Below are 12293 nucleotides of genomic sequence, written 5' to 3' on the forward strand. Positions count from 1 at the left end.
CAGTTGCTCTCATCACCAATGACTCGTGACTGGTGCCCATCTCCGGTGTCAGGATGTGTTAAAGTACTTTTTCAGAGGGTGGATCCATACGCAGTGAAAACTGGATCAGCTAGCCCAGTCGGTTGTTTCCCTACAGTTTCCCCTACAAAGTAATACTAAACGGTTAATGATTTCCATGTGGAGAAATTGGAGACAAATCTATGAAATTCACATTAACTCGTTTATTTCACTGTTGCTTGCCTACCTAGAACCCAAAGTTTCCCCTCAGTGCTTTCCCCCTTGGGACTACCTAAGTAGGTAGTCCTAGGTACTACCTAGTAGGTAGGTAGGTAGAATGCGAAGATAAAATAGCCAACACTAGGCTAGTAAGTACTTAATTGAAAAAAAGTAGGCCTGACATTCTTACGAGAAAATCTTTCGTCATAACATATCCTTTACCTTATAACTAGCTGCAGCCTTAATCACAAAACCAGCAGGACAGACTCCTCTACTCCTTGGTAAAATCCTTAGGGTCATCACCTAGAGGCTGGTTTGCTTACGTTCAAGTGACACTTACTGATTTAGATGTCAACTTAAAATCGCCGGATAGGAAATTACTGCAGCAACTGAAAACCCACTAAAACGATTTTTAATATATAATAATACAAATGAATATATAACCTTACCTGAGAATTTGTTTCAAGGCTTTGCTACCAGATGTTACTGAGAATACGCAATGCTGTTTGACATTTGAATTAAGTAAAACTTCGGAGGACACGGGATATTCTACAGATTTTGAGCATTTAAACAATATTTAGGCTACAAATAAGTTTTGTATATGATTCATAATATAATGATCTATTTTCAGAAATAACACAATTTTGAATAGCTGACAAAACGCAAACACGTATGCATATGCGGTTTAGTAAGAAATCTTGTCACCATTGAATAGCTACCGTATTATTGACAGCTCGGAGTTCGCGCTGCTGAAACAAAAAATCCTACTCTATTTACTTGCCAATTCCTCATACTAATTTATTAGCAACGACATGAATAATTTTTGTCTTCAGAATAACTATACGTTAAAAAATAGCTTGTTAGTGATATGGAACAGATGCGATTTGTACATATTAAAGGTGAACAGATTGCCTTTGGTTAAACATGCAACGAGAAAATTGCGCACTTCATTTCAGCCATATGTGAGGCGTCTGAGGAGCTAATTTTTGTTTGTCTGACTATTACTCTGACAAAGCTTATGGTTTCCTTAACCGCTACCTTGTTATGCGAAGTCTTATCACTTCTTAGGATTAATTTATGTTTTATATGGTATATCTAAGATAAAATTTTCAATTTTTAAAATAATTTATGGGCAATATTATTTTACTGATTAAGCTAATTGTCACGAAATCAAAGTTCCTCCAATATTTTTGTTACTGCAAGATTTCTTCTCAGTTGATTTAGACGTTAAGCCAAGTGATTTAATTGCTGAAGTTTTTTCAACGTGTGTAATACTACCCAGTGCATTTTGTAAGGTATCAAAACGGTCCAGAAGTCGTCATTAAAAAATGGCACAAGGGGAATTGGTATATATATATATATATATATATATATATATATATATATATATATAATATATATATATATATATATATGTGTGTGTGTGTGTGTGTGTGTGTGTGTGTGTGTGTGTGTGTGTACATACATACATAATGCACACACAGAGATAGATAGATGATAGACACATAGAAAATGTATTGTTTATCAGAGACATTTTCAGAAAAAAAATGGTAAAAATTGCATGATGAAACTTACTGAAGATGGCGTTTTAAATATGTGGGTAAAAGGTGTGTCGTGTGTGGTTTTGGGTTCACAGGGATGTGGGTACTACCTCTGCAACGATGAATATGTGTGTCTGGATGTGGCAGCGTGTAACGATGTGTACTACATATGGGAGACTAGTACTGGGAGTGTATGGATATTTGTTAATATACATTATCATGGTAATGAGGGAGCTGTTGTAGTTATAATATACAAAGTAAAGTCTGGATATACATAAAAAAAAATGGGTGATAAGTTTAAGTAGGTATGTTTTATGAGGAGTGAATTTGCTCTTATACGTGCATCAGACAAGAAAGTTTCTTTATGAAATAGTGTTTGTAGACACTTTAAATTCTTGATGCAACTTTATTTTTCTTGCTGACTGTAGTCAATATTGCAATCGAAGTAATTAAATAAATAAATATCTCAGTGCGCAATGGTGATAAAATGCAAAAGATTAAATTTAGACACAAGAAAAGACGTATTTAAGCTAATATGTTTAACAGCTATTGTGGTGATAATGAAATACTTTGCTGCAGCTTCCCAAGCCTTACTCAGCTTAAACCATTACTACGGTCTGAAACAAGCATAAATACCTTCCTTGATAATGTAGTACAGTACATAAATTTACAATGATTATAGTAAATGATAATATCCCTTACAATGTTAGTAATCCTTACCCTATAATATATATATATATATATATATATATATATATATAGATATATATATATATATATATAACCTATTACCTTTAATATTACTCATAATTACCTAACAGATGTGTAGGTATGGTGTATGGATGTAAACAAAGTGAGCTAATGCTTCTTCTTGATAGGACAACACTCGTATCAAACTTGGGTAACAAAACAGAGTAGGAAAAGGCAGGAGCAAAACATAATATCCTAAAGTAATAATACAGTACCACATTCTCCCCTCCTAGAATAAAACAGAATAGGAACTAATGAAGTCTAGTCCCAGCCACAGGGCATAGATGGTCTAGAAGCACGAGTAGATCTCAGTTCAGGCCCAAGATCATTGTTCATTTGTTCTTGGTGAGTTGAATCTGCTACAGTCGCCTCCTGTGACACTGGTTCTGATGGAGCCCTGATTGTAGGTTCTTTAGCTGTGTCAAGATGTACACTACTCGTTCCTTCGGTTGATTGATAATGAAGAGATGACCTTCAGGACAAGGAGCTAGGTCACGAACAGACTCGGTAGATTCTCTCCCATCAGGGTACCTTATTATTGGCATAAGTTGGATTACTATTCACAAGCTCGACCTCATCTACCAATGGCTCATTTTTCTGTCGTACAAACCCTCTCAACAATACGGGTCCAGGAACCATTAGCCATGAAGGTAAGGAACTTCCATGACTGGAATGACGCTGGAACATAAAGAACCGCCCATGAGGGGTGGTATTCGTAGATGTACACAGCAGCAACTTTAAAGAATGTAGTGCTTCTGGAAGTACTAGTTCCCATTGAATATCAGGCAAGTTCCGGGACCTGAGAGCTAGCTTGACTGCCTTTCATATGATGCCATTGAATCTCTCTACCTGGCCATTCCCTGTTAGGTGATATGGAGTTGTACGGCTTGTCACCACCCCTTTTTGTGAAAGATATGCCTTAAGGTCTTTGGAAATAAAAGATGTACCTTGGTCAGAGTGAATATAACCTGGCATCCCACACAAGCTAAATATCAGTTCCAGGCATTACTAATTGTAGTCTTGGTACTCATGTTAGGATATGCAAAAGCAAATGGAAACTTTGAATACTCGTCAACAGCTGTAAGCGTGTATGGATTACGTGAAGCAGTAGGTAGAGGTACCTTGAAGTCTATTCTGATTCTCTCCATTGGTTGTGTGGCCTTTATAAAAGTACCTGCTGGAGGCTGGCAGTACTGAGGCTTTAACTCTGCACAAACCCTACAAGAAGCACAGGCCCCTTTGACATCTTGTGTAGAAAGAGGAAGGTTCTTTGATTTTACAAAGTGCAACAGTCGGGTAACTCCAGGTTGACAAAGGCCATTTTGAAGGTCAGTAAGTGTAGAAGTATAGAAGATTGAGCTGCAAGAGGCTCAGGGGGAAAGAGCATCAGGAACTACATTCTCCTTCCCTGGGCGATAGTGTATTGTATAGCTGTAAGCTGCAAGTTCCACCCTCCACTCATGTATCTTGTTATTCTTTATCTTAGTACGCTTTCTATTGTCAAACAAGAATGCTACAGCCTGCTGACCAGTTATTATAGTAAAAAGATGCCAGGCCAGGTAGTCACTCCATTGACGTGCAGCTTCTATGATAGCAATAGCCTCTTTCTCAACAATGTGGTAGTGAAGTTCACTCCCTTGCAGTGTTCTGGACATAAAGGCAACAGGTCTACCACCCTGGTTTAGAACTGCAGAGACAGCGACATCAGATGCATCACACTCAACTTCAAATGGCAAGTTTTCATCAACTGAATAAAGGGTGGCATCTTCAAGTTCCTTTTTGAGTTGGTTAAAGGCACTTAGAGCTTTTGCATCTAGAGGAATTTTTTGTAGCTGCAAAGGGCTGAATTTCATTTGAAAAATCTTGAATCCATTTGGCATAATAAGCAAACATACCTAGAGTTCTCCTTAGGGATCCCAGATCTGTTGGAGGCGATAGTTCCTGCAGTGGACGAAGTCTCTCAGGATCTGGGTGTATATGTCCATTCCCCACACAGTAACCTAGAACTTTTATGGAGTGCACTGATTTGATAGTTTTGGATTCATTTAGAGTTAGCTGGCTTCGTTCCACAATCTTTAGAAAATGATTTACATTACAATTATGCTCTTCTTGTGTAGTTCCAGCAATTGTGATATTGTCAAGATAAAGAAAAGCACCCTGCAAGCCTTCTTCCTTTACTAATTTGTCCATTGCTCGCTGGAAAGCAGCTACTCCATTCATTACTCCGAAAGGAATCCTGCAGAATTGATACAGACTACCATTTACCTCAAAAGCGTTGTACTTCCTGTCTGACTCTTTAATTGGTATCTGATGATAAGCACTTTTCAAGTCAAATGTAGAGAACATGTGGTACTTAGCAAGATTATTCACCATGTCACCAGTCCTTGGTAATGGGTATGCATTCAGCTCAGGATACTGGTTAATCATCTGCGAATAGTCAACACACATCCTCTTCTTATGCTGATCACTTGGGTTTTTCACAACAACAACTTGGGCTCGCCATGGAGTGATAAACTCGGTTATATTATGCCCTCATGGAGTAGCCTGTTTACTTCCTTTCCTATAAAGTCTTGATCATCATTACTGTAACGTCTGGATTTGGTAGAAATTGGTCTGCAATTAGGTGCTGCAGCTGTAAGAACACAATAGTTATTACTGCTTTTCAAAGTTAACCAAGATTTATGACTGCAAAATTCAAATGTTACACTTAGATGCTGTCTCTGAAATTATGTCTGCACAGAGGTCTGCACACAGGTCCCTCAGTACACCAAAATGTGTGTCAGGATAAGATTGATAATTGTGTCCAAGCATTAGGTCGGCCACAACATATCAGGGAGAACTAGTATTTAAAGATTTTTGAGCCATACTAATCCCCTTACTACTTGGATACACTTTCAGTTCTAATTCTTGAGAAACTTTCTCACTTATATGACTCTCAGTACTACATGAATCTATTTGGGCACTCAACTTCCTGCCTTTAACTGTTACTACAGTAGCAGCCTGTGAAAGTCCATGAGGAACACTTGCCACTGTAGTCATAATATGAGAATTAAACACTGTTGCTAGGGACGCTTTTGTCAATTTAGATTGGAAAATCATGAGCAAAATGTCCCTTCCTAGAACATCTATGGCAGGTAGCTTCATGCGCAGGGCCTGTACTTCTAGTGTGAATGGTCCTCCGCAAAAGTAGCATTTCTTTCGTGCATTGTTGGTAACAGCAACTGCCGACTTCTCAGAAGCATCGGGTGAACTTTGCATGGCATCCTGTTCAGAAGACTTAAGGTTTACCACTGCAGTAGAGTGAAGAACTTGTGATGTTTTTGGAATCTGAGGGGTAACAGTAACAGCAGTGTGTGCAGTCAGAGAAACGTAGGCTTCAGCATTCTTTTTGCAAGGTCCAAGGAATAAGCTTGATTGCAGGCACATTGTAAGTCTAGAATGTTGTTCTTTAGAAGGTGTTGGCGTATGTGAGCTGAAGAAAGACTGTTGATGAAGGCATTCCGAATTAATTCTTCATGATATTGATCAGCACTGACAGCTTTTAGATTACAGTCTTTACTTAACTTCCTGCATTCTCTCAAGAATTCATCAAATGATTCACTTGGCTTCTGTTGCCTTGTTGCAAGTAAGTAAATGCCTTTCTAGTATAGTTATAGCTGAATCAAAGTCTGTACACTCTTCAATGTACTCAAACACTGTATGAGACATGTAATTTACAAGTGTACTGGATTTGTTATATGCATTCTCACCACACCCTTGATGAAGTTCACAAAGGTCCTGTGCCAATGTCGCCACTCCTTTGCCACTGTTGGGGAACTTGGGTCGACATCCAGACAAGCAGGTTTCAGCACCCTCTCCATGGTTGTGATTAAGTTGAGTAAATTGTGGTGACAATAAAACACTTGGCTGCTGCTTCTAAGCTTTACTCAACTTAAACCACTACTACAGTCTGAAACAAACACAAATACCTTCCTTAATAATCTATTACAGTATATAAATTTACAAGGATAATAGTAAACAATGATATCCCTTACAATGTTAGTAATCCTTACCCTATAATATATATATATATATATATAATATATATGTATATATATATATATATATATATATATATATATATATATATATATATATATATATATATATATATTAATATATATAGTATATATATATATCTATATATATATGGTATATATATATATATATACTATATATATATATATAATATATATATTATATATATATATATATATATATTATATATATATATATATATATATATATATATATATATATATATATGTATGTTTATACGTAATATATGTATATATATATAGATAGATAGGAGATATCCTAATACTCTTAATATTACTAATAGTTAACCTAACAGATGTGTAGGTATGTGTGTGGGATCTGCCACTTACATCCATGCGAGAACTGGAATGAAGGGTGACAAATTAAACCCGTAGATTCTTTAAAATCCTTGTATGATGAAGATATACGGACATCAACATGATAGCAGTGGGAAGCAGGTCCATGCTTGTCACTACAATGACCACTGAACAGTGACTGATTATACACAAGGCGGGAAAAAAAAGCAGTGTTGACACATCTAATTACATTGTTGCCACGATGCATAATGAAATAGTGGTCTCACAGTACGTGCAATAGGAAATATAAATGGAAACATAAATATCATTCTTCTACAAAATAATAATAAAGCAAATATACATTAATGTTCATAAACTGTACATAATGTAAGTATTATACAGCATGACATTAGATATCTATACACCTCCCTCCCCCTTTACGCTCGTAGCAGTGTCTCGAGCGGAACATTAATTCCTCTGAGCTAGTCGAGGTGAATGACGAGGGACATTGGAGGGTTCAAATGATGGTTCTCTTTCCTGGCCAGAGCAAGGGGACACAGGGACTTGGGGAGAGGTGTCATCACTCATATTAGCCACTGGGCGTAAATGTCTTCGGTTTCGAAACCAAACACGACTACTTGGAAGGCGTACTTCGTACTTTCTTGACATTCAGCGGCCCATCACGATGCCGACCTTGTCCCACCGAAGCGTCATTGCGTCCTGTATCCTAACTTGTTGGCCGATGGTGAGCTTGGGTAGAGGGCGGGCATGAGAATTGTAGAGGCTCATGGCCTGGTCGGTTTGGGCAGCAGTACGACGGTCGTAATCTTCAGTCTTAGTTTGCCACTCCTCTGTGAATGATCTGGGGTGAGCCGGAACACTAGTGCGGAGAGGATGGCCATAGAGAATCTGCGCAGGGGAGTGTCCAGCGGGGTTCGGTGTATTCCGAAGCTCCAGCAGTCCTTTATCAAAGGCTTCACAATCTATGTTCCCAGATGGGGCAGTCTTGATGATAAGGTGTTTAACAGCTTTCACTCCAGCTTCTGCATGTCCATTAGCCTGAGGGTAATGTGGAGAAGTGATGATGTGATGAACTCCCCAGCGGTCAGCAAATTGCTTGAAGTCATGGCTGGAAAATTGGGGTCCTCCATCAGTTCGTAAGTGGAGTGGAACACCAACCTCGCGGAAGAAAGCACAGAACTTTCTTGTAACTCTGGCTGCAGCTGGGTCACGTCCACAGGGAACAACCACAGGTCAGCCTGAAAGTCTATAAGCAATAACAAGGAAGGATTTCCCTGCTACATGGAAGAAGTCAGCTGACACACTTTCAAAGGGTCGGGATGGATAGTCGTCACACATGTAAGGTTCTTGTTGCTAACTAGGGAGAAGCTGTTGGCAGGCCTCACAGCTTTCTACTTTTCTCTTGATATCTGCATTGATGCCTGGCCAGAATACTGTCTGCCTTGCACGACGTCGAATAGCTTCAATCCCTCAGTGGCTGTCGTGGAGTCGATCCAAGGTGTGTCTACAGAGGGCTGCAGGGATGACAATCCGGGGTCCATACAATACTAACTCTCCACCTGCGTAAAGGTTGTCCCGCAGCTTCCAATATGGGAGGGCGGAAGCGTAGAGATCGTAGCGGTTGGTAGGAAAGCCGTTAGAGACGTAGTGAATGAGACGACTGTAATCTTGATCCTGAGATGCAGCCATGCGGATTTCTTGTAGGGACTTATCTTCTTCGATGATGGGTCCTGTTGCCTGGTCATCAGTGGAAGTGGCGGTGCTGGCAATGATACGCCTGACATGTGCAGTCGAAGTAGTGTACTCTTCTTCATCTTCAGGTGTGGGGCAACTGGTTGGGGAACGAGACAGGGCGTCTGGTATGCAAAGTTGTTTCCCTGCACGCCATACTGCAGTGAAGATGTAGGAGGCCACTTTCATCCTGAGGCGTTGAAGGCGTGGATTCTCAATAGCATCCAAAGTGTAGTGATTGAGAATTGGTATCAAGGGACGATGGTCAGTCATTAAGGTGAAATGTTGAAGTCCAGACAAGTATAGGTGGCACTTAGCTATAGCCCAAGTGACTGCAAGTAGCTCCAGCTCTATGGTGGCGTAGCAAGTCTCTGTATCCGTAAGGAAACGAGAGCCACACTAGATGAGACGCATCTGTCCTCGGCCATTATCTAGAAGTAGGGCATAGCCGAGACCACATAGGCGTGAGGCATCTGTTTGTAGAATCACAGGCGAGGCAGGATTGAAGGATGCTTGGACAGGTGGTGAAGTCAGAGCTGTCTTGACTTTCTAAAATGCTCGCTCATGGTCGGGCGTCCAGACGAATGAGTGTTTGGGGCTCATAAGTGGGCGTAGGGGCTGTGCTGCTGCTGCGATGTCTGGAGTGAAATCGGCAAGTTGATTGACAAGACCCATAAATGACCTGATGTCTATGACATTGGATGGTGTAGGGAAGTCACGTATAGCTGATACCTTGTCGGGGTCTGCTGCAATACCATCGGATGATAAGACATAACCGCAAAAGTTAACTTTAGGGGCGGCTACAGTGAATTTCTCCTTGTTGAGGGTGATGCCATATTGATGGCACCTGGTCAGCATTTGGTGCACGTGTTGTAGGTGGGAAGGGAGATCCTCGTCAGAAAGGAGGATGTCATCTACAACCTTCACACAGTTGGGAACACCTTCTAGTGCCATATCTCCATGGAGGCAGTATGCATCACTTGTTGCTGAAAATCCCATCGGGCCGCGACAGTGCTGCAATCTTCCATATGGAGTTATAAATGTAGTCAGGTGACGGTCCTCTTCTGCCAACTCCATTTGCCAATATCCATGCAGGGCATCCACTGTGGTGAAGTACTTCACATTAGGAGAGATGTTGCGGACGGCATCATGGGGCATTAGCGATGGGTGTGTAGGGTGGGCTACCTGAGAATTTAGATGGGTGTGATCCACAGTGATGTGCACACCTTTGTCCTTGGGTACCAAGACCATGGGATGACACCATTCAGAGGGTTCATTGCCTGCTGGTCTGATGATTCCTTGTTGCACCAAGGAGTCAAGTTCTTCTTTCACTTGATCTCTGAGAGCAAACTGAATGGGCATGGTTGTATGTACAGCGAATGGTGTAGCACCAGGTTTCAGGTTAATCCTCATTGGAGGGCCTGCCATTTTCTTTAGTGGCTGGGTTTGTAGATCTTTCTTGGATATGAGGACGTCGCTGAAGTGCCGAAGAAAATAGTCCTTAATAGCTGCGGGTGACGTCATGGCGGAGGCAGGAAACTGAGCGCATCTGTTGACATGTGTTACCTTGAGGATGGGCTTCTGGAATTCTGGTGACACTATGGCGAGGGCTCGGCGATGTTCACGGGAGAGAAGGGGAGTCTGGAGATCCTCATGAACATATATGGTTGCTGAGCAAGACTTGTTGCCAAGACGAAATGTTGCCTGGAAGTATCCTACAGCCAGTGTCATGGGGGATCCATCTGCTGTAATGACGTTTGTCATGGGTGGAGGTTCAAGCCTTGTCCGAGGTATGCGGAGTGCATCCAAATGTATGGTGCCAATCACTGTGATGTCCGCTCCTGTATCGGGTATTAGCTGGAGATGTGATGATATATCGCCAAATGACAGAGAGACAGTGACTGGTGTGGGGGACTCGCTACCCAAGTTATCACCCACGAAATGGCAGCTGGGATTTGACTTAGTAGGGGGAGGTGAAGCTGTATACCCAATTTGACTTTTCTTGGTCGACTTGCACATCTTCTCAAAATGTCCCTGTTTCTGGCAGGTCTTGCACTAAGCTTCCTTAGCAGGGAATTTCTGAGTGCGGGGCCAATGACCAGTGCGTCCGCAGTTATTGCACGATACACCCGTGGCTGGGCATTGTCCGGACTCGTGTTTGCGAAAGCAATATTGACAAGGGTCACTGTTAGGAGACTGGTGAGAACCCTGGTCAAGAGATCGATGAAAAGTCCTCTCCTGTAGACGCTGGTTCTTCTTGTATGTAGATACTGCACTGACATGGCTTGGGGAAGATGCAATGGCTGATGCAGTCGCACGTGTAGATTCATAGGAGCAGCAGCATGTCACAAACTCTGCGAGGGTAGATGAGGGTTGGAGGGGGATAAGGCGACGTATTAACTCTTTGTCTCTCACACCCATCAAAATTATCATCTGCAATTGCCGTTCAGTACAGGAAGTGGAGTTGCCAGTGCATAAGTCCACTTCATCAGCGAGATCCTTGATACGTGTATAGTAGTCTGCAAACGATTCTCCAATAGCCTGTTTGCAGGACAACAATTCCATGCGTCGTAAGGCTTCATTTCTGAGGCTGCAAAAATGCTTCTGCAGTGCATCCAACACCTCTGAAAGGGAAAGTGATGTGTTGGGAGGGATGCCCAGTGTATGTGTAAAGCAGGCGCTGGACGTCCAGGGAGATGCAAGTTCTCAGGTGAATCAGCTGGAAAGTTTGATGTAATCTATCAAGTCCAACTAATGCTGCATAGTCCTCAAAACGGTGTCTCCATTGGTGAAATGCTTGATACGTTGCATCTTGTTGCAGGAGAGGTGGGGGATGGACTGTAGGCTTGCTAGAAATTGTAGGTGTACGCTCTGAGAAGCCAGGGGTTGGGGGAACAGGTGTAACAGGAGGTGCAATCATGGGGTTAGGTTGCTGGGGTTGCGATGCCACAATCTGTCCTGATAGCAAGGAGAAACGAGACATGAACCGCTGGTTGTCTTCCTGTCTTGCTTGCTCCATCTGTAGTCTGAAGTTCTGCTCCTCTTGTCATTGTCGGTCTTGCTCTTGCATGCTGGAAGCCTGCAGAAAGTGTATAAGGTAAAGTATGTCATTATTCTGGTCTCCTGTCCTATTGGGAGTCAGGGGGGGAGGGAGAGTGGTGCTGGTATCTTCATCAGTAGTGGGGAGGTGCACAGGTACCTCGTCTCTCATCAGACCCTCCGTTTGATCCTCTGCCTGATCCGCTGTCTGATCCTCTGTCTGATCCACTGTCTGATCCTCTGTCTGATCCATTAAATCAATTAGCTTTTCCTCTTGCTGAGCCATATCGTGTTTGGTGTCGTAAGAGAGCTTGAGATCTGTAGAATGCCAAAAAAATATCCAAGTCGCTGCATGTAAGCGAAAAAAAGCACTTTCGATATTTAAAAATTACAATGTTTGTCTGTGCGCTTGTGAAATAAGCGGCAGTCGGGTGGGGTGAGTGAGTGTGTGTTGCAAGCTTGCGACCAGAGGGGAGGCGGGTGGGGTGAGCGTGCCTCTGGGCGAGCGGCGGCCGACGAGCGAGTGCCTCGGGCCTCAGTCACCATCTATGCATGAAAGAGGGAGGATGTGTGGTGGGGCTCCCAAGAAAACAGGCGCTAGAGTTCAAATGTGCTGAAGAAA

At 42.0% G+C, this 12293-nt stretch overlaps 1 protein-coding gene across 3 annotated transcripts in view; it reads right to left on the minus strand.

The window, feature by feature from the left end:
- The window catches only part of LOC135226092 (brefeldin A-inhibited guanine nucleotide-exchange protein 3-like), a 75213-nt gene extending 74398 nt beyond the window's left edge, over positions 1–815 (minus strand). Inside the window, exon 1 of one of the 3 annotated variants that reach the window (XM_064265548.1) lies at positions 666–805. The gene's annotated coding sequence lies outside the window, so the exon portion shown is untranslated. Of the gene's footprint in view, positions 1–438; positions 536–665 lie in introns of those variants that run through there. The other 2 variants (XM_064265549.1, XM_064265547.1) reach the window with 2 other exon arrangements.
- Between the last annotated feature and the right edge of the window lie 11478 nt (positions 816–12293).

The sequence above is a fragment of the Macrobrachium nipponense genome, chromosome 14 (assembly GCF_015104395.2).
Source record: "Macrobrachium nipponense isolate FS-2020 chromosome 14, ASM1510439v2, whole genome shotgun sequence".
NCBI lineage: Eukaryota > Metazoa > Arthropoda > Malacostraca > Decapoda > Palaemonidae > Macrobrachium > Macrobrachium nipponense.